This window comes from Petaurus breviceps, unplaced genomic scaffold (assembly GCF_028583685.1).
Source record: "Petaurus breviceps papuanus isolate PSGF00001 unplaced genomic scaffold, PetGlider_PUasm1.0 90977, whole genome shotgun sequence".
NCBI lineage: Eukaryota > Metazoa > Chordata > Mammalia > Diprotodontia > Petauridae > Petaurus > Petaurus breviceps.
In genome coordinates, this window is record NW_027187391.1 from 7,730,309 (window position 1) to 7,750,253 (window position 19,945).

General features: G+C 38.8%; 1 long non-coding RNA gene across 1 annotated transcript; it reads right to left on the reverse strand.

Annotated features, from left to right (window-relative positions):
• Positions 1-1,138: 1,138 nt before the first annotated feature.
• Positions 1,139-19,510, reverse strand: LOC138153090 (uncharacterized). Its single transcript, XR_011166288.1, has 3 exons — positions 19,396-19,510; positions 2,511-2,593; positions 1,139-2,146 (listed from the first exon to the last, which is right to left on the reverse strand). It is a non-coding gene; the product is annotated as an uncharacterized lncRNA (long non-coding RNA).
• Between the last annotated feature and the right edge of the window lie 435 nt (positions 19,511-19,945).

The following is a 19,945-nucleotide window of genomic DNA, read 5'->3' on the forward strand; positions in this document are numbered from 1 at the left end:
TGGCCCAGCAGTGAACCAACCCAGCAGCCATGATGATTCTTTCTTTCTTCAAGCAATAATAGTCATAATAATAGTTAGCATTTATATAGCACCAACTGAAAGAAATCCTCCCCTTCAGTCCTGACTGGAGAAGAGAACCTGGTGATGAGGAAGGAAGTGTATAAAATAGTTTGATTCTTCTCTAATTCAGTAGTAGTAGTATTAGTTGTAGTAGTAGTAGTAGTAGTAGCAGCAGCAGCAGCAGCAACAGCAGTAGTAGTGGTAGTAATAGTAGTAGAAGTAGTGGTGGTGGTATGCTTAACCAATCAATAAACATTTATTAAGCACCTATTATATGCCAGGCACTATACTAAGTACTGGGAACACAAAAAGGGGCAAAAGACAGACCTTGCCCTCAAGAATCTCACAGTCTAATGGGGGAGACAACAAGCAAACATATTTATACAAACAAACTATATAGAAGACAAATAGGAAATAATTAGCAGAGAGAAGACACTAGAATTAAGAGGGTTAGGAAAGCCTTCTTGTAGAAGATGGGATTTTACTTAGGATTTAGAAAATGCCAGGAAAGCCAGTAGGTGGAAATAAGGAGGGAGAGTATTACAGGTATGGAGGACAGTCAGAGAAAATTCTCAAAGTCAAGGGATGGGGTGAGTGACTTATTTGAGGAACAGGCAGGAGGCCAGTGTCACTGGACTGAAAAGTATATGTTTGGGAGTAAGGAGTCAGAAGACTGTAAAGATAGGAGAGACTAGGTTATGAAAGGCTTTGAATGCCAAGTACAGGATTTCATATTTAATCCTGGAAGCAATAAGGGATCACTGGAATTTTATTCAGTAGGAGAACTGATATGGTTGATCCTAAGCTTTAGGAAAACCACTAGTGTCTGAATAGAGGATGGACTAGAGTGAGATTGGAAGTAGGTAGACCCACCAACAGGCTATTGAAATAGTCCAGGCATGAGATTAAGACAGAGCTGGAAAATGGGATGTATTAGAGAGATGTTTCAAAGGTAAAATAGACAGGTTTTACCAATGACTTGGATATGGGGGAGGGATGAGAGATAGTGAGGAGTTAAGGAGCCTCCCAAGGGACTGGGAGGATAGTGTGGCCCTCTACAGGAACAGGGAAGGCAAGAGGGAGTAGGATTTAAGGGGAAAGATAGTGAGTACTGTTTTGGACATAATGAATTTTAAGACATCTACTGGACATACAATTCAAGATGTCTGACAGACAATTGGAATGTCAACAGAGAGAATGGGACAAGAAAGTTATATTTGAGAATCATCAGCAAAGAGATGGTAATGAAATGCATGGGAGCCCGTGAGATCACCAAGTGAAGTAGTACAGAGGGAGAAATGAAGAGAAGGGGGCTCCTCTTTGCTCCGGAGTTGTCCACATCCTGGTTGGAAGATCGGGCTTGCAGCAGGAGGTGGAAGTTGCCTTGTGCTGGCACAGATGGAAGTCCTTGCTTTGGGGCAGATGCAAGACTCCCTGCCCAGCCCCTTGCTGCCTTCCCTCAGGGGACACATTGCACCCGGCAGGAGGTGGAAAGCACAAGAAGCTTGCATTATGTTGAAGAGGACATGTACACGGAAATCAGGTTTAAACCTGGTGCATTTGCATAAGACTCTCCTCCTTTGTGAAGAGATTGATGAGTTGATACTGTGTGCCTGTATGAGCTGGCACGAGGGCTTTGGAGAGGAGAGAGTCTTCCTGCTTTGAGAGGACACATGTCACTCCAGACTTTCTTCAGGACCAACTCCAGGGAGAGACAGAGAGAAAAGACAGTGGAAGGCAGCTACATGAGGAAAATGCAGCTCCTCAACATCTCCTTGATTTTTTAATTTGCCTCATTAGAGATTTTGGGGAACTTCCTTCTGTGTGAAATCAGGGACTTCTTCTCCCGTAACTGAGGTATCTTGCTCCCCTTAGGAGAGTCCATTCACTCCATGTAATTATCTTGTAGAGTCTAATCTTTAGTCTCTCCTACTCCTCTGTTTAGATAACGAGTTTACTCACAATTCACTATTTATGACAGTCTTTCGTGTTAGTTGCATTTGGTGTGAAGGGGTCAAGTCTTCAGATATTAGCTTGGTGTACTCTCTTCTCTATAAGGAATAGTTGCCAGTAAAGCTGCTTGAACCTACAAAAAATAATTCCCTTAGACTAGCAATATTTAGTGCTGCAAAAAGCTATAATTTAGTCTCTGTCTGAGAGCCACCACAATTGTGGCCCCATCCCAGACAGAAGAGTCTCCCTTGGAGTAGGATGGGTAAAATTCCAAAGATATCTATCAAAGCCTTCCCACATAGTATGTGCTGTATAAAGGTTAACTATTGTTATTATTGTTTCTGCTTTTGTTGTTACCCATGTAGACAGACATATAGTCTATATGGGCAACACGTGTACCCTACATACATGTTAGGAGAAGCAGCATTATGCAGTGGAGAAACCATTGCCCTGGGAGTCGAGAAAACCTGGGTTTGAATCCCGCCATAAACACTTACTGACTCTGATTCTGGGCAACTCAATCTCTGTGGGCTTCAGTTTCCTCAACTGTGAAATCCCTTCCAGTTCCAAATCTATGATCCTAAGCAAATAGAAAAAAAAATTCAAGGTTATTTCCTTTTCTTTCTCCTTTCCTCTCCTCTCCTCTCCTCTATCTTTTCCTCTGCCCTCCCCCCTCCCCTCCCCTTCCCTTCCTCTTCTCCATCCATTCCTCTTTTCCTTCCCCTTCCCTTCCCATCCTTTCTCTTTCCTTCTTATCCCTTCCCCTTCCCTTCTTCCTTTCCCCTTTCTTCTCTCCTCAATCTCTTATACTTTAATGCTCATAATCAATTTTGCCTACATAAAAATGTTCAAGGCATGGGACAAAGCAGGAACACAGTGTTAATTGTCTCTAGATTCCCTAAACATAATAGAGATGGGCCCTATCTAGTTAACAGTTATATAGTAGTACATAATTATTTTACATCCATCATACACTGTGTGGTATAGTAATTATTTGGAGGTAGCTAGGTGACTTAATTAATGGAGCACTGGGTTTGGGATCAGGAAGATATGAATCTGAGTCCTGCCTCAGACACAACTCCATTACCCTCAGTAACATACTTCTCTGCACCTCATTTTCCTCATCTGTGAAACAGGTCTAATAATGCCACTTACCTCAACAGTCTTTTGTGAGAATTAAAGGAGACAATTTGTGTAAAGTAGTTTGCAAATTTAAAGGGTTAGCTAGTACATGCATATTTTATCTCCCCTACTAGATTGTAAACTTTTTGAGCATAGGGACCTCATATCTCTTTGCATCCCCTACAGTACTTAGCAAATAGTCTTATGTCTAACAGATGCTCAACAAATGTGTTACCTGAATGAATGTATATATGAATATTACTCAAATCTTCTCCCATTACCCCTCATCCATGGAGATAATACAGGATTGATTCTAACCCCAAGCGCATGTGACTGACTCACAGATGGAGGGTAGACACATGAGTATCTACTTTAATGTATAGCCCACTTCAAGCACTAACTCATGGCAAAGAGGAGAGAGTGCATGACTTAGCTATAGGAAGTCAGAAGTGCAAAAATCTTGCCTCAGATTCTAGCTATGTGACCCTGGGCAAGTCACATAACCTCTCTATGCCAAAATGATCAAGTTGGACTTGGTTGCCTCTAAGGTCCTTCTCTGCTTTACATTTATGATCCTGTGATCTTTATTAAGTAGGACCCTAAAAATTATTCTAGGACTGAGGCAGGGACTTGGATCCACTGAGGTATCCCTAAATTGAACTGAACCCCCAAGAGGTTCATTAAGGCAGATCTAAAACTCTGGGTGGTTTCTGAAATGTTTATTGTTGAACTAGCTTCTACATAACTGTGAATTTCCAGGACTGTTCTAAATAGAGGTCCACAAACCCATGGGACAAATCCAGACTGCTGTCTATTTTTGTACAGCCTAAGAGTTAAGATGTGCAATCATCTATTTTTATTATCTCATGTCTTGGAAATGCTTGTTTTAGTCCATAAATTAAAAATAAAATAAAGAAAAATTGAAAAAAAATTTTGAGAGATAAAGCATACATAATAAAGGTCTATTGCTTTAGGCTTCCCTGGAGAGCCTGACCCTTGGGGTAACCTGCTTTAAGTGCTGAAACTGCAGGAACTGATAAAACAATGTGCTAACGGGGCTCTCCTTTCTTTATTCAGGTAACATATATGGTTTTAACTCCAATCTCTGGACAGAGACCTATCTTTATTACCTATTAATGACCTATTAAAGGGCCAGGCAGGATTATGAAAGTTGATGGGGAGTAGGCCTGGAACCTAGCATTAAAACAGGACCATGTGGAACCCCTCAAATATCTCCAGAAATGGAACAGAACCAAAACAGCAGTAAAATGCCATAGAACTTTTCAAAGATCAAAGATCACAAAACGGTTTTGGATAATTCAATTCAAATGCAACACACAAAGAGTTTTCCTCCACTTAATTCGCTACAGTACAAAAAAACCCTTAGGGAAGGGGATAATTTTGTGCTCACAGAGAAAATGCTTCCTAAAACTCTACTTGCAGTCACCCCCAAGTCTAATTGTGTGAATAATCTCCAATATTTATAAATGCTCAAAAGGATCCCCAAGACCCATCTCCACATATCACATTTTCTCTTGTGCTTGTGGCATCCATATATTTTGGCAGGTCTTAGAAGGAAGGGGGTGGGGAGGACAACAAATAAAGGAAACAGCATTTTTGATTTCTTTACTTCAGAAGCCTTTTAACCCAGTAAGTGTGCTCTCCCAACTAGTCCTCTGTGCTGGACTCATTAACACTTAGGAGAAAACAGCGGCAGGCTAGAGAACTAGAAATAGAGAAGGTACTTGCAGCTGGTAGAGATAGCGCATTAGAAATTCATTTTTTCCTGTCATAATAACAAAGTGCTGAGCAGCACTGGTGACATAGTTTCGTATGGGAAAACCCACAGAAGGGGCCAGCTGAGAGAAGCTGTTCTTTTCTCCGATATTCCTAGTCGGGTAAAACCATCCTCAAAAGGAAAAGGGGCCTTGTCTCATTTAGACATCTAATTGAAAGTGGCAAAAACAAGTCTGTCCTCCTCTCCCCCTTCTCCTGAATGTCCTGAATGACATTATGTACATAAATTCCTGCTTCAGGGGAGTTCAATTTCTTTCTGGCTGGAGGACGATTTTGGCCCCAGAATTCTAAGAGCTCAGACAAGAACAAACTTTGTTTTCTTGTATTTCCCTCTGGAGAAAGTTTCTAAGAAGCCAGTTTTTTTTTTCTGAGGCAGTTTATAAATACCGATTTAACTTAAGGGAAATGAAAAGGAGAGAAAGTAGATCCCTTTTAAAGCAACCAGACCTTACTGAAAACACTTTAGCCTGTATTTCTCCAGTTAATGCAAACGTCCCCATTGCCAACTAGATACATAGAGGAAAAAAGGATGACGTGTAAATTACAAAGAAAATGACAAAAATTCTCTCCCATGACTATAACTGTACTACAAAGCTATTTGCTCAGCTCTGATCTGTTACAATCAATTACCCATATCAGGAAGAAATAAATATAATTCCCTAAAGAAAATAGTTCAGTTTTAGTAGCCAAGATCAGTGATTCTCAACCTTTCTGGTCTCAGGAACCCTTTACAGTGTAAAAAATTATCAAAGATGCTCAAAAAGCTTTTATGTGAAATATATTTAAATATTTATCATATTAAAAATTAAAACATATTCACATTATTATGAAAACAGCTTTGACCTCCCTGATCCCCTGTAAAACTGAGGAACCCCCACACCACACTTTGAGAACTACTGCTTTAGATAATAATAGAAAAATAAACAAAAAAACCCAGTTATCTTTGTCAAGCATAAGGAAAACAAGGGCAACAAAGATTTCAGGGATTTTTTTTACTCTTAATAATAGCAGGATTATGAAACCTGGGAAAGATCAATCTTGACCCCAAAGGAAAGATATGAGAATGTACTTCTTTAATTTTTTTTAAAGAATTTGGAGACTATAAACATGGAACACTACATATAATATATGCTAGGCTTTGTTGAACTGCCCCTCCCACTTTAAATTTTTTATTTTAAGACATAACTCTCTAGGATGACTTTGTCAAGATTTCTAAAGTTAGTGCAAATGCTGGCTGGGATACATATAAAAATGTAGAGGATATAAAAGCAAAAGCTGTCAATAAACTTTTCAGAAATTTGAATTTAAGAAGAAATTTGAAAAAGATGCAGAGAGGAGAAAATAAATAAGTTATGATGTGTCTTTCTAAGTTAAGAATTTGTATACTTGGACTCCTGAATTTGGTACTTTACTATACTAAAGCTATGGTTTACTTAATAGAGTGTTAGACTTGTATTCAGAAGTGCTGAGTTTTTGTTCTAATTCTGCCACTTATTAACTATGGAACCTCAAGTAAGCCACTTAATCTTTCTGAGTCCTTTCTGCTTTCTTCATAAAACTGAGGTGTTGGTCATTACCCTGAAAGTGTTGTTTTAAGAAAAGCCCTCTGTAAACTGCAAAACCCTCTATTGATGGAAAACTGCTATTATTGTTAACATTCACTTCAATGCAGGTTGCCAGTGGATTCTAGTAGTTTTATACATTTTGTTATTTTAATTGCTGCAGATATTGATATCAAGCCAGGTTTGAAAGATTCTGACTTTCCTTGTTTGGGTCAAAATTGGGTGTGTAAGGAAATTTGAAGAAAAGTTCGTGACTCACAATATCATCTGGTTTTCCCAATTACGTTAGCACTCCCTGACATACTGAAATCCCTCATTTAGAGTAGAGAAAGCTGAACAGCTACTGGAAAGCCAGTCCCCACCATTCAATGTAAACCAGCAGGGGTGGCTAGAGAACAACCCAGGAGGCATCTTTTCTCTTTTCAAGAATGGTGCTTGCACAAAGTCAGCATCCCTGTGTAGAAACCCAAAGGATTCGGGGAGGATTCAGAGCTTTGAGAAGCACATGGAGTAAATAACTAGGCAAGACAAGATGCTTAATTTAAGGGGACAGGATGAACTACTTCTGATAAAGAAAGACATGATTAAATGCACTCTGTAGAATTTTCTGTCTTTGGGAAGAACACCAGATCTGGAATCGAAGGTCCTGGATTTGAATCCCAGCTTTGCTACTTAGCACCTGTATGATTTAGGGCAGGGCAAATAATTTCTCCAGGACTTAGTTTCCTCATCTGTAAAATAAGAGAAGTAGACTAGAGGATCTCTATATACTTATATGGGACCACATGTCCCATATAAGGATAGCAGCTCTCAGATAAAAGCCAGTTTCTGAATTGACTGAGAAATAATCAGTAGTTTGTGACCATTCACCTCTCTTAAGTAACTTTCTTGAAGACCCTGGAAGATGGTCTGGTCCCTAGGAGGATGGATGAGACAAAGGGGCAGGGAACAAAATGCAAAGCCTAGTGTGAGGTTTTCATCAGGCTTGGAAGGGGATGTTCCCTGATTTTACTCCACTCACAAACAAACCACCCAGAGCTTCCAGATAATTTTCACATCTTATGGTTAATCTTTCTATAAACTGATATTCCTATTGCAGCCACTGCTGGGGTAAAATCTTTAGCTCCTGGTCAGCTGTTCCAGGTTAAACAGCCAGTTTAAAGAGGACAGTCTTGAAGTTACCATTGCCATCTTGCTGCTGTCTATTGTGTTGAGGGTTTTGTTGGGAATTTTTTTTTGGCCCTGATTGTAAATGTTTTGAATTTAACAGACACCCAAATTCATTAAATGTGTGAAATGATGGGAAAAAAAGTGTGAAATTGTAACAGTCGGTTTGTGGTTGATTAATAGAAATCTCTTCTAACAATCCCCAGAACCTTCTGGGGGTCATTGGAACAGAGCAGCTGTAAAGACAGCAGGAGTGATTTAGCCATTGCCCAATGGGGGCTGTGCAGGGTTCTGAGCAAGTGGGAAGTGTCCCATGCTTGAGTTCAGGCCAGTGGGAGAGGATTGGCCACTGCACTGTCAAGTTAATACACCGATCAATCAGCAAGGTGCTTGACACTTAGGCATGGAAGAATCCTTTCTTTCCATAAGGGAAATTAGAGTATTAAGGAAGTACAGGGCCTCAATAACATGGACATTTTAACCACCTTTCACGGTTTTATCTGTTAAATCCTCATTACATAGGCTGATTGCTTATCCCATGAGCAGAAATAGACAATCCAAACTATCTCAGAATCCTTCAATACTCTTCAATGGCTCATATTTATTGAGCATGCCACTTATGGTTTGGACTGGATCCTATAGTCCCCTGGTGTACATACACCAAGTCAGGGAAGAAGGGAGTGCTAAAAGTCCTCTAAATGTTGAGGAACCATATTTTCCATTTCTTTGCTTCCATTCACTCTCTCACCCCAAACTTGTAGTCACTCTCCCTCTTTGAACCTCTCTTGCAGTCTAGCGTTCTGTGGCTGAAAGCAAAAAAAAAAAAAAAAAAAGCTTTCGGAGAGGTACAAAGGGGACATCAAAGTAAATGTCCTCACATTGACATAAGGCTAGAATAATGGTGACCTAGCAGCTAGAGACTTGGCCAAATGCTGAAAGTAATTCACGCCACTCACTAACAATGGGGGATGTGTGACAATGATATATACCAGAAGACGGAGGACAGCTACTTTGTGGGGGCTTCGATGCCCCACAAACCCAATTGTAGGCAGATCAATACTGTCATAAGACAATTATCAAAGACCATCAGCACATCATATTTTCATACCATAAACAGCTCAAGGCGCCAGGGATGGCTTTCCTACAGAAAGCACATAGCATAAATTTGAAGGGTGTGAAATTGACATGATTAATAATTATAGTTATTAGCACATGTGCCAGCTGCTCATGTATGGTTTATCCCTTGATTTATGGTGCCATAAATGCCCATATCTCCCTCTGATGCAGAATCAAGGGGCACACAACCGTGGGCAGAATGTGTCTCTCTCATTGCCAGGAGTTTCACCACAAATAAAAAGAAAAAAGTGGGCTGAAAATCACCCTGGATCAGTAGACACCTCGGTGAGAGGGAAGCGGGCCTTTTGTTTTCCAGGCTGCTTTATCGGCTGCTGAAACCTGTCTACTCAATGTCCTCAAAGCCTTTGAAGTTTGGACTGCAGCTAACAAGGGGCTATAGTTTTTCCGGCCCCCTCTCACTGCTTCACGCTGTTGCCAGGCTGCAGACAATCACTATATATATTACAGATGAAACCATGAGGACTAACAATAGAAGAAGCAAAAACTAATCTTTTAGGTGCCAGAAGTTAAAGCTTTTGTTGTCAAACACAATTTGAGAGGAGTTTTCCTGGCTTTTCATAAAGTCAGCATAGACAAGGATATGAGTGCAAACAACTTAAATATCTAAATCTGAGCTCCCATACAAATCAAAGTACATTGATTTTTTTTCAATCATGAGCCTGGCTAAATTTTGATCAGAAACTCTCAACTGTTTCTTATGATTTATGTGCTATTAATTGACACATTTAAGAAAAAAAAATACTTGTAGAATATTAGAAAATGTGGACTTTTCTGGGTGGGTCTCTCTATAGGTCCTTAAAAAAAATCCTTGAAAATGAAGTAAAGGGCAGGTAGAAAGAGGCTAATACTTTTGTTAATTTTAGGAGAACTTAATTTTATAAAGATGAGGCAAAGTTGGAGGGGAAAAGAAGACCAAAATCCAAAAAAGGTTGCTGCATTGTTTTTTTTAAAGACCAAGAATTGAACCCCAAAGCCAAATAATTTAGAGGATTACAAGTATAGATTATAGGAAGGCCATTTTTGATGAACTGTTATCCACATCTGACCCACTAGGGATAGGCTCCCAAGGCTTTGTCCTGTGTCTTCTCTTTTTTGTCTACTAACCCTGTCTTGGTATTCTCATCAACTCCCATGGGCTCAATTGTTACCCCCATACAGATGACTCTTGGATCGAGATATTCAGCTCCAGTCACACATCACTGACTGCCTGATGGATATCTCCACCTGTATTTCCTATATGCTTCTCAAACACCAAATTAAAAATGGAACTTAGCTCCTTCTTCCTCCACCTTCACCCTCAATCAACTATTCCTCTAAACTTATTTCTATAGAGGGCACCACTACTCTTTCAATTATCCATGATTACAACCTCAGAGTTGTCCCTGATTCCCTTTCCCCCTCAATATCGATAGTTAATCTTATCTTGCATCTATCTCTTTCTCTCACTCACACAGCTAACACCCTCATTCAGTCTTTTGAAGTTTAAGTCTACTTGAATCTTTGAACTACTCTCTTGGACTACTGCAATAGCTTCTTGATCTTCCTGCTTCAGGTTTCTCTCTCTCCTATCTATGATACAGTTTCCAAAATCATCTTCCAACCACATCACTTCCCTGCTCAGGAGTCTTCAGGGGCTCCCTAGTGTGCTTAAAATAAAATACAAGTAGCATCATTCCTTGGTTCCAACCTGCTTTTCCCAGTCAATTTCACATTACTTCCTTTTCTCATACATCCAGTCAAACTGACCTATTCACTATTTTCCAGTCAGGATTCTGCCTTCTCTCTTCATGCCTTATTTGAAAGGTCTCTCTTAAGAACTTTGGAATTGATTGTATGACATGGGAGACATTGGTACAGGACTGCTCAGCATGGCATGCCCACATCAGAAACATGGCTGTTCTGTATGAGCAAAGCAGAGTTGAAGTAGTTAAAAAGAAATGCAAGATGCTCAGATTTAGAGAATACATCCCAAATGTTCACATGAACTATTTGTACCCAACCTGTGGTAGTCTGACACACCAGCCCTGCCACTAACACAGTAATGTCATTTTGGTCTCTTCAAGAATGAAGGACAACAACCAGCCTTTGCCCAGATTACTCCTAGTTCCTGAAATCCTTCTTTCCTCTTACAAGCTTTTATTTCCTTCAAGATTCAGGTCAGTTACTAAATGAAATCTTTCTGAATCTCACTGGTTAATGTGCCCTCTCCCTCTCAAAATGATCATATATTTGCTTATCGCCTTCATAATGTTAGCTTCTTGAGCATAGGCACTGTCTTTGTATCCCTAGTACATTATACAGTGCCTTCCCCATAGAAGGTGCCTGATAGATGCTTGTTGAATTTCATTGAAATGAACATCTTCATAAGCCTTGTACAACAGAAAGAGTATGGAATTTGGGCGTAGAGGATCTAGATTCAAATCCTATACCTGACATTTATTATCTGTTATGACTTTGAGTAAGTCCTTTAACCATTCTGGGCCCCCGTTTCCTCATTTCAAAAATAACATATAGACTGGATCATGGATTTTAAATTGAAAAAAAAGACCTTAGAAGTCATCTAGTCCTTATTTTTTAGATGATGAAACTGAGGCCCCAAGGGCCTAAGTGTACAAGTAATAACTAGCAAAGTCAGGATTTGAGCCCAGGTCCTGTGACTTCAGATCTAGTGGTCCTACCCCTGTATGTTCTAAGTCCCTTGGCTGAGATGGCCTTTCAGCTCAAAATCTATGGTCCATATAAAAGCATTAGGCTAAGAGTGCCTGTAGACTTACAAGGTCAATTTCCCAATTCAGTTCTACTTGATTAGTAACTTTCCTTTTGGGGACTTCAAGAGATTCTCATGGAATGTGATTGGTCTTCTACAGTCACACCCAGCAATTTCACTGCTTCTTCCCCTCATTCTTCTCTCTATACATCATATGCATTGATGATAAGATTGTGGACAAATAACAATAGCTTGCAGTTATATAGCTTTTAACTTTGATTCTCATAATGAACTTGTGAGGTTGGTACAACACATATTATTATCCCCATTTTAGAGATGAGGAAACTGAAGGTCTTTCTAACTGAGGTTAAATGAATTGTCTGGTTGCAGTGTTAGCAAGTGTCAGAGATGAGATTTGAAACCACATTTTCCTGATTCCAAGTTCAACATTGTCTCCATTATGCCCCTTGTTGTCTATCTAATCAAAAGCATTCTCACATAAGGGGAAAAAAAAACAAAACTAGGGGATCTCTATTTCAAGGAATTTAACGTACTAATGAAAAAATATAGATGACTCAGGGTGTTTCTGTTTATGCCATGACAAGGTAAAAGTGGAAGATACAGAATGTATTTGTAGCTGTAGAACTGACCATTTTCAATGTCAAGAATGTGGAGGGACAGAACTTATTTGAGAACTAGAATGGAAGCATGAAACTGTGGGTACTTCCTTACACTTTCACCTGGTGATATTATTGCCACATACTAATAGGTCAATAAGGTTAGCCAGGTAAGAACATATCTCAATTGTTTATAATATGTGAAGAAAATGGGTATCTCTTTTGAGCCAATCTATCAATAAAGAAGGCAATCATAAGCTTTTGATCAACTGTAAAAAGTCCTTGATTGACTTAAATCTTTGAAAGCCTAATTAGATCAGAGTTTTTTAACCTTTTCTTGCATCATAGACACCTATGGGCCCCTTTTCCAAATAAAGCATGAAATAAAATTCATAGGATTTCAAAGGAAACCAATTATATTGAAATACAGTTATTATATATATATACATATATATATACATATATACATATATATATATATATATATATAAGTTCATAGACACTCCCCACCTAGGTTAAGAACCCTTCTATTAGATGAACTGGAACAATGCTACATGAGAAATCTATTTGAATTGCTTTTGGGACCTGGTCAAGGTCTGTGTGGCTTACATAAAACATTGAATCAATTGGAATGGAATCAAGGATTAGAACATCTGGTAGTTTATACTGGAAGCCTTCAAACCTAACTCCTAAGAAGGAATTACTTGGGAGAGGGGAGAAGATCCAGGCCTTGGTCTCTGCCCCAATCTCCATCTCTCCCTTGGTGTCCTTGCTCCCCTTGGCCAAAAGAGTCTCATGAACTTCTGAGGACCAGAGAATTTGGACTTTTCATCATCATCCTAGCAGTGTCTCTGGGACAGCTGCCAATGGTACGGTGTCTGTACTGGAAGCAGAGATAGATTCAAGTATCTAGAATGAGTATGGCCAGAAAACTATGCCATGCCTAAAAGGACTTTCTTGAGTGTCCCATAAAAGGGAAAAAAGGACTTCCAGGAGGCAAGAACTATGAATTACCCCTTTGCTACATGGTCTCTAAACTACAATCCACTTTCCCCTTATATGTTATATGTTTGTATGTTCTTATGGGAGAATGTGATACTGACTTTGAGAAATATTTTGAATTAGCTGTTTTTACTATATCACCATAGTAAATACTTTTTTGTTAGAGATAATTAAATCTGGCTGAGTAACTGATTTCATGGGAAGAACCACACTGGTGGGGGCTCATAAATTATGGGATTAGATAAGTATTCCACAACTCCTCAAGACTACTTTCCACTTGGACCCTGAAGGAATACAGTAACCATGCTCTGGGGTCCCACTTACCAGTGCATGGGGAATGGGGACAACAGGTATAGAATCTATGCTATAAAAGCATATTTGGTTTTATTTATATATTTCTATAATCTCAGTGATTTAGCGGAAGGGAATAAATAAGGTAGAACCATGACAGATTCTGAGTACAACTTACCTTGGAACTGTCATAGAAAGATTAGTGCTATCAGAAACTATTTAGGAGCTCAGTCTCCTTTCAGAGTCAGAATAGGGGTGTGGCACAGGTGTGTATGATGATGTGTGCTTGTCATTCTCTGCCACTATGGAGGCTGAGGCTGGTAGATCTCTTGAACTTGGGCATTCTAAGCTGCAGTGGGCAAAGCTGATAAGTATCCACATTAAGTCTAGCAATGTTATGTTGAGCCCCTGAGAATATGAGGTAATATGGGGTGGACCAGGCAGCCTAAGGAGAGGTAAACTGGTCAAGTTCATAAATAGAGTAGGTCAAAGCTCTAGTGCTAATCAGTAGCAGGATGAGGTCTGTGAATTGTCTCTGCCCTCCAAGCAAGAGTAAGAGAGGGAAAGTCAATCTCAAAAAAAAATGAGAATGAGATTGATGAAAAGTTGTTAGGTCCCTCAACATTTCATCAGAATCTGTTGCATCACAGAATTTCTGTAACTTCATACCCTGATCTTCTGCCCCCGTGTCATCTATTCTCTTTTGTGAGTAGAGCGCCCTCTAACCTCTTTCCATCCCTTGACTCAGCATACTTTCTCCTCCTCTAGTTTAAGCTTCTGACTCCCTGAGAATGACCTGTTTGACTTTTACTTGTTTGTTTATTGTTTATAATTGATAGCTCTCTTCTTTTTTTACCAACAGAAGCTTCCCCAGCTTCAAGTCCATAGTCCTCACTGTTGTCATCAGTCCTTTGCTCTCTGCTCACACCAGCTGGGTCCTGTCCCCTAACAATTTACATTTAGTTAGTTCTTTAAGGTTTGCAAAATGCCTTTACTTTTTCTCATTTTAACTTCACAAGGGAAGGCTGAGCAGCTTACAGGGCTCAGAAAAAGCTCCATGTAGAAGGAAGTCATAGCATGAACTGAGTCTTGAAGGAAAATCTGGGTTTCCAAGACATGGAGGTGAGAAGAGATTGAATTTCAGAAATGAAAGCAGCTAGTATGAAGGATGGAGATGAAAGATGGCTTTTCACCTTGAAGCAACAAATGGGTCTATAGGTCTGGACTATAGAGTGTGTCTTTTCAAAATCACTTTCAGATAGAAGATTGGAAAGGTTTGCTTCATAAGAGTGAAATGAGCAGAACCAGAAGAATAACTTACAATACCAGTATAATTAAAATGAACACTTTTTGAGGATTTTTGTAAACTGATGAAGAATAAAATGAGAATCAGGAGAAAATTTATACAATGAGAACACTCTTAAAACAAAAATTTTGAAAACTTTAAGAACTATGACTAATACCATAACCATTCATGATTCTAGAGGTCTGATGATGAAGGGGTGACATGGGCAGATCTGAGTTTTAGGAAAATAACTTTCATGGCTTGATTGGGTTGAAGAAAGACTTAAGGTAGGGAGACAAATAAAAAAAACTATTACAATAGTTCAGGCAAAATTTGATGAAGCCTCCCAGTGAGTGGAGAGGAAGGGATACATTCAATATATGTGGTAGAGACAGGAATAACTGAATTTGATAATTAATTGGACATGTGGAAGAATGAGAATGACAAGTCAAGGATGATACCCCTTAAAGGATGGGAAAGGCTTGTAAAGTTGGAAAGGAAAAAAAGCCTGAATTTAGAAAATGTAAAAAACTATTATGGCTGTTTACTTTTCTCATAATCTTTAGCTATGATTTTACATTTGTTTGTTTCATTCAACATGTTATCATTAAGTGAAATGATGTACTTCAGCAGACCTGTGATCTCACTGGTTCAAGTATTCCTTCTGCCAGGGTAGATCACACCCCATCTATATCCTCCCACCTTTTGTGATCCTTATCTATGGCTTCCAATAAATTGTCTACAGGTGCTTTATCCAACGTGCTGTAGACTTTCTTCTGTGTATTCCTGACTTTAAAAAATATTGAATGAATACATATGCAACACATGGACTGTCCATGTTTGTCTTACACTTTCACTGTAAAGTCTACCCACTTCCTTTTCCAGTCATATATACTCTTGGAGATATATTTTATACAACTTCTGAGGCATAATCATCACTGGTAATTTGCTGTAGCAGACTGACACCAACCATATGTTTTGCCATTTGTCTTTAGATTGCATGCAATTTTAATTCTTCATGGTACAAGCGATAGAGTTCTAGACCTGGAGTCAATTAGACCTGAGTTCGAATTTTGCCTAAGACACTCATTAGCTATATGATCCTAGACAAGTCATTTAACCTCTATTTTCTTCAGTTACCTCATCTGTAAAGTGGAGATACCAATGGCACCTACCTACCAGGGTTGTGAGAATAAAATGAGGTAAAATTTGTAAAATTGTTACCATGGTGTCTAACAGATAGTAGGTGTTTACTAAATGTTTATTGACCACTGTTTATTGACTAAAGCACTTTGCTGATCTTAAATGACATCATCATCATCATCACCACCACCACCATCATCATTATAATATCATCATCTCCCACAATTCACAATGCAACACCCCTAAGAAAATATTGTGAGTTAAAGAAGTTAAATTTTGTAGGAGTGAGTATCTGGGTATGATTGAAAGTGCTAAAAAATTTCTCCAGTGCCTTCCAGACTCATCTCCTTCCTCTCCCCAGTTCTAGAATAGCTTACTGTCCTTATACAGAAACTGCCCAATATGTACATAGAGACTAACTGATTAGTTCAATCAATTGCTCATTATGATGCCTCCATCCAACTGCATGATATAATCAGAACAATACACTGTTCATTTTTGCCCACTTTGCTTTTCTTACAGGGATGGCTTGACTAATCTTATTAAAATTATGGAACTAATTAAGAAGGTCCTGTAGTGTTTTGATTCTAGGCAATCAGCACAATATTGTCTAAAAATAGAAGAATCTGTAATCTCTGTAATATAATGCCTTTTTGTAATCAACAAACAAAAGATGTAGGAAGATCATATATTATTTCTATCTCAACATCAGTAACTGCCATCCTACATACCTACTTTCTCATCTCCATAAAATCTTTAGGAGATGTATGCATTTACCAAGCGTATCCATGATATAAGCATGAGAGGAGGCCAATCAGGCTTCCCAAACTTCGAAGATCTGCCCCATTTCATGTAATTTGTTAGTGTACTTCCAATTTCATTTACCAATGTAATCAGGGACTCTCCCTAATCTGCTCTGACTAGAGTATACTCCATTAAACTATTTTGGAGCTGAGCTGAGCTTCCCCGACCCCTTCTGGGGACACATGTGCTACTGGACCCACCAGACTCTGATGACTCTAGAGGAGAGTGAGAGGCTGGTGACTTTGTACAATTCTGCCTCACTCAAAACCAATTCACTTGAAAGTAAAGACATCACCCTCCTGATGTCATTAGTCCTTTTCTAGAATGAAAACAACAGCAGCCCAAGCTATCTAACTTGGGATGACCCAGTAGTAATTCCTTGTACCCTATGATGGCAGCAAGGGGATGGAATGAATCAAAAAGGACTAGTTACTGACCTAGGAAGACCACTTAGTTAGCTCAGTAGAACTTAAAACGTTCTAAAGATATGAACAAGCAGTTCTCAGGGGAAAACAGTCAGATGAAAAATACTCCAACTCATTAAGAGAAAAAAGTAAATTAAAGAAATTCTGAGATTCCATCTCACATACATCTGATTGGTTAAGATAATGAAAAAGAAAATGACACCTGTTGGAGGGTTTTCAGTCCATTGATAAACTATTGGTGGACCCATAAACGGGTACAAACACTCTGGAAAAGTAATTTGGAATTATATACATAAGATTACCAAATAGTGCATGTCCTTTCAATAAGTTATACCATAGCTAGGCTTATACCCCAATGAGATCACAGAAAGAAGAAAAGCTCCTATATGAACAAAAATAATTATGGCAGCTCTTTTTTGTGGTGGCAAAAAGCTGGAAACTAGGAAGATACCCTCTGTGGTATGTGAATGTTGGTATCACATACCAACTGTGGTATGTGAATGGAATATCATTGTACTACAAGAAATGATGAAATAGGTATTTTTCAAAAGACATAGAAAGACTTAGATGAACTAATGCAAAATGAAGTAAACAAAACAAGAAGAATAATTTATACTATAATATTCATGTAAATAGTATAGGGAGAGTAATAAGAGTATGTTTCATCACCAATCCACTAGAATCATGGATGGTCTTTTCATTGATCTGAGTTCTTACAGCTTTCAAAATTGTTTGTCTCTATAGTATCATTATTTTATAAATTGTTTTCCTGATTCTTCTTATTTCATTCACTCTTTCTCTCTCCATATATATGTGTATATACCATATATACATACATTCATACACACAACACATACCCACACACATACAACACACACAGAGCTAGGTGGTACAGTGAATAGAGCTCTGAACCTGGAGTTGAGAGAACCTGAGTTCAAATTTGGCCTCACACATGTATTAGCTGTGTGACCTTGGGCAAGTCACTTAACCCTGTTTGCCTCAGCTTCCTCATCTATAAAATGAGTTGGAGAAAGAGATGGCAAACTACTCCAGTATTTTTGCCAAGAAAATCTCAAATGGGGTCACAAAGTGTTGGACACTGAAACAACTGAACAATAACATATAAATATATGTGTATGTATATACACACAAATACATATTGTAAATATGTGTACATATGCATATATGCTTATACATGTGCATACACATACCCACACCCACTCCCTCATTTGAGGTCACCAAAGAAGCTTGATTTGGGTCACCTGCTAGCATCCACACATGACCAATTCAATAGAGGTGCACAGTAGAGAACAATCACTTCAATGTTAATAGACTGATTGTCTCATAGGACTCCACAGGAAGATTCAAGAAGGTTATGAGGTATGGGACATTCACCCAATTTAAGTGCATAAATTAAAAGAAGGCAAGGTGCAAGAAGAATAGAGAAGCTGTAGCAAATCAGAATTCACAACCACAAAGGTCAGCCACTATCATTGCTGTCTAGATCATTAGTCTGGAGCTTGTTTACCCATTGAAACTAAATGCTGTAAAATAATATTAGTAAGAGTATTATAATTAGGTATGTGTGTTTGGTAGAGACCTGTGCTTTCACTGGTGTGTGGATCCTCCTTCCACCAATACAGACTGGCAATTTGTCTGTTACACAGACTGAGACATGGGATGTTTGAGTGATTTGCTCACTATCACAAAACCACTCTGGGTTCATTTTAGAGAAAATGAACCCAGGTCTTCCTAACTCTAAGGCCTCCTTTTTCCATTCTACCATGAAACTTCTCACAACAGTAATATCAACAGCTGATTATTTATACAGGACTAAGTTTTGCAAAGCACTTTAAAGACATCATCTCGTTTTTTCCTCACAATGACCCTGTGAGGTAGCTACTAAGGGCATTATTATCCCCATTTTACAGATGAGAAAACTGACGAGCACTTAAGTGACTTACCTAGAGTCATACAGCTTATGTGTACAAAAAGCAAGATTCAAACTTAGGTATTTCAGACTCCAAGATCCAGACACTACATTGCCTCACCTTCTAAATCTAATTTTCTAGAATCTTGGTTAATCATCACATTATCTGGCAACATACCCTGCAGGTAACAGTTTTTAGCTCTATATTGCCAAGGAAGTTAAATCTTTCACTGAATATATAGGCTTTCCCTCACACAGACAGACCTTTTTAAGGCTTATAACCAACACACAGCATTATGCCAAGTCTATAAAATGATCCATCATCTTTTACATGTCTTCATGCCTATGTCCTCAGAGGCCTCAGTCATCAACAGACAACAGCTCCTGGCTTACCACTCTAAGCACTTCAAATGATGTTCATAGATGGTTGAGTTGGAAGAGTTTCCTGGAGGACTGGAAATGTGGCCTAATACCAGTTTTCAGATCCCTTGTCACTCACATCCTTGAACCTGGTTACAAAAAAAAGTAGATTAAATAAAACTAGGCCTAGTATATGGCCCCCTGTCACTTTGTCGGTAACAGAGAATTAATTAGACAGATCATCAATCCTGACACAACTGGCAGCCTATCATGCAGCCGGCAGAGGATTTTAGTGAACTTCTCAGAGAAGCCAAATTGGCTCAGAGTCTGTCATAGTCCAGACCTACTAATGATATGAAATACTTTTCTGAAGGCCCTTTCATCCCATGGCCATAGAACCAGTCCATCTACAAATATTTATCAAATATCTTCTAAGTACAAGGTGTGTCTTTCAGGAAGGTTAAGTGATTTGCCTCTAGTCACACAGTAAATGCTCTAGGTGGTATTTGAATCTAGGGCTTTTAATTTGTTTGTTTGTTTTGTTTTTCTGAAAGCAAATCTAGTATACTTTCCACTCTGCTAT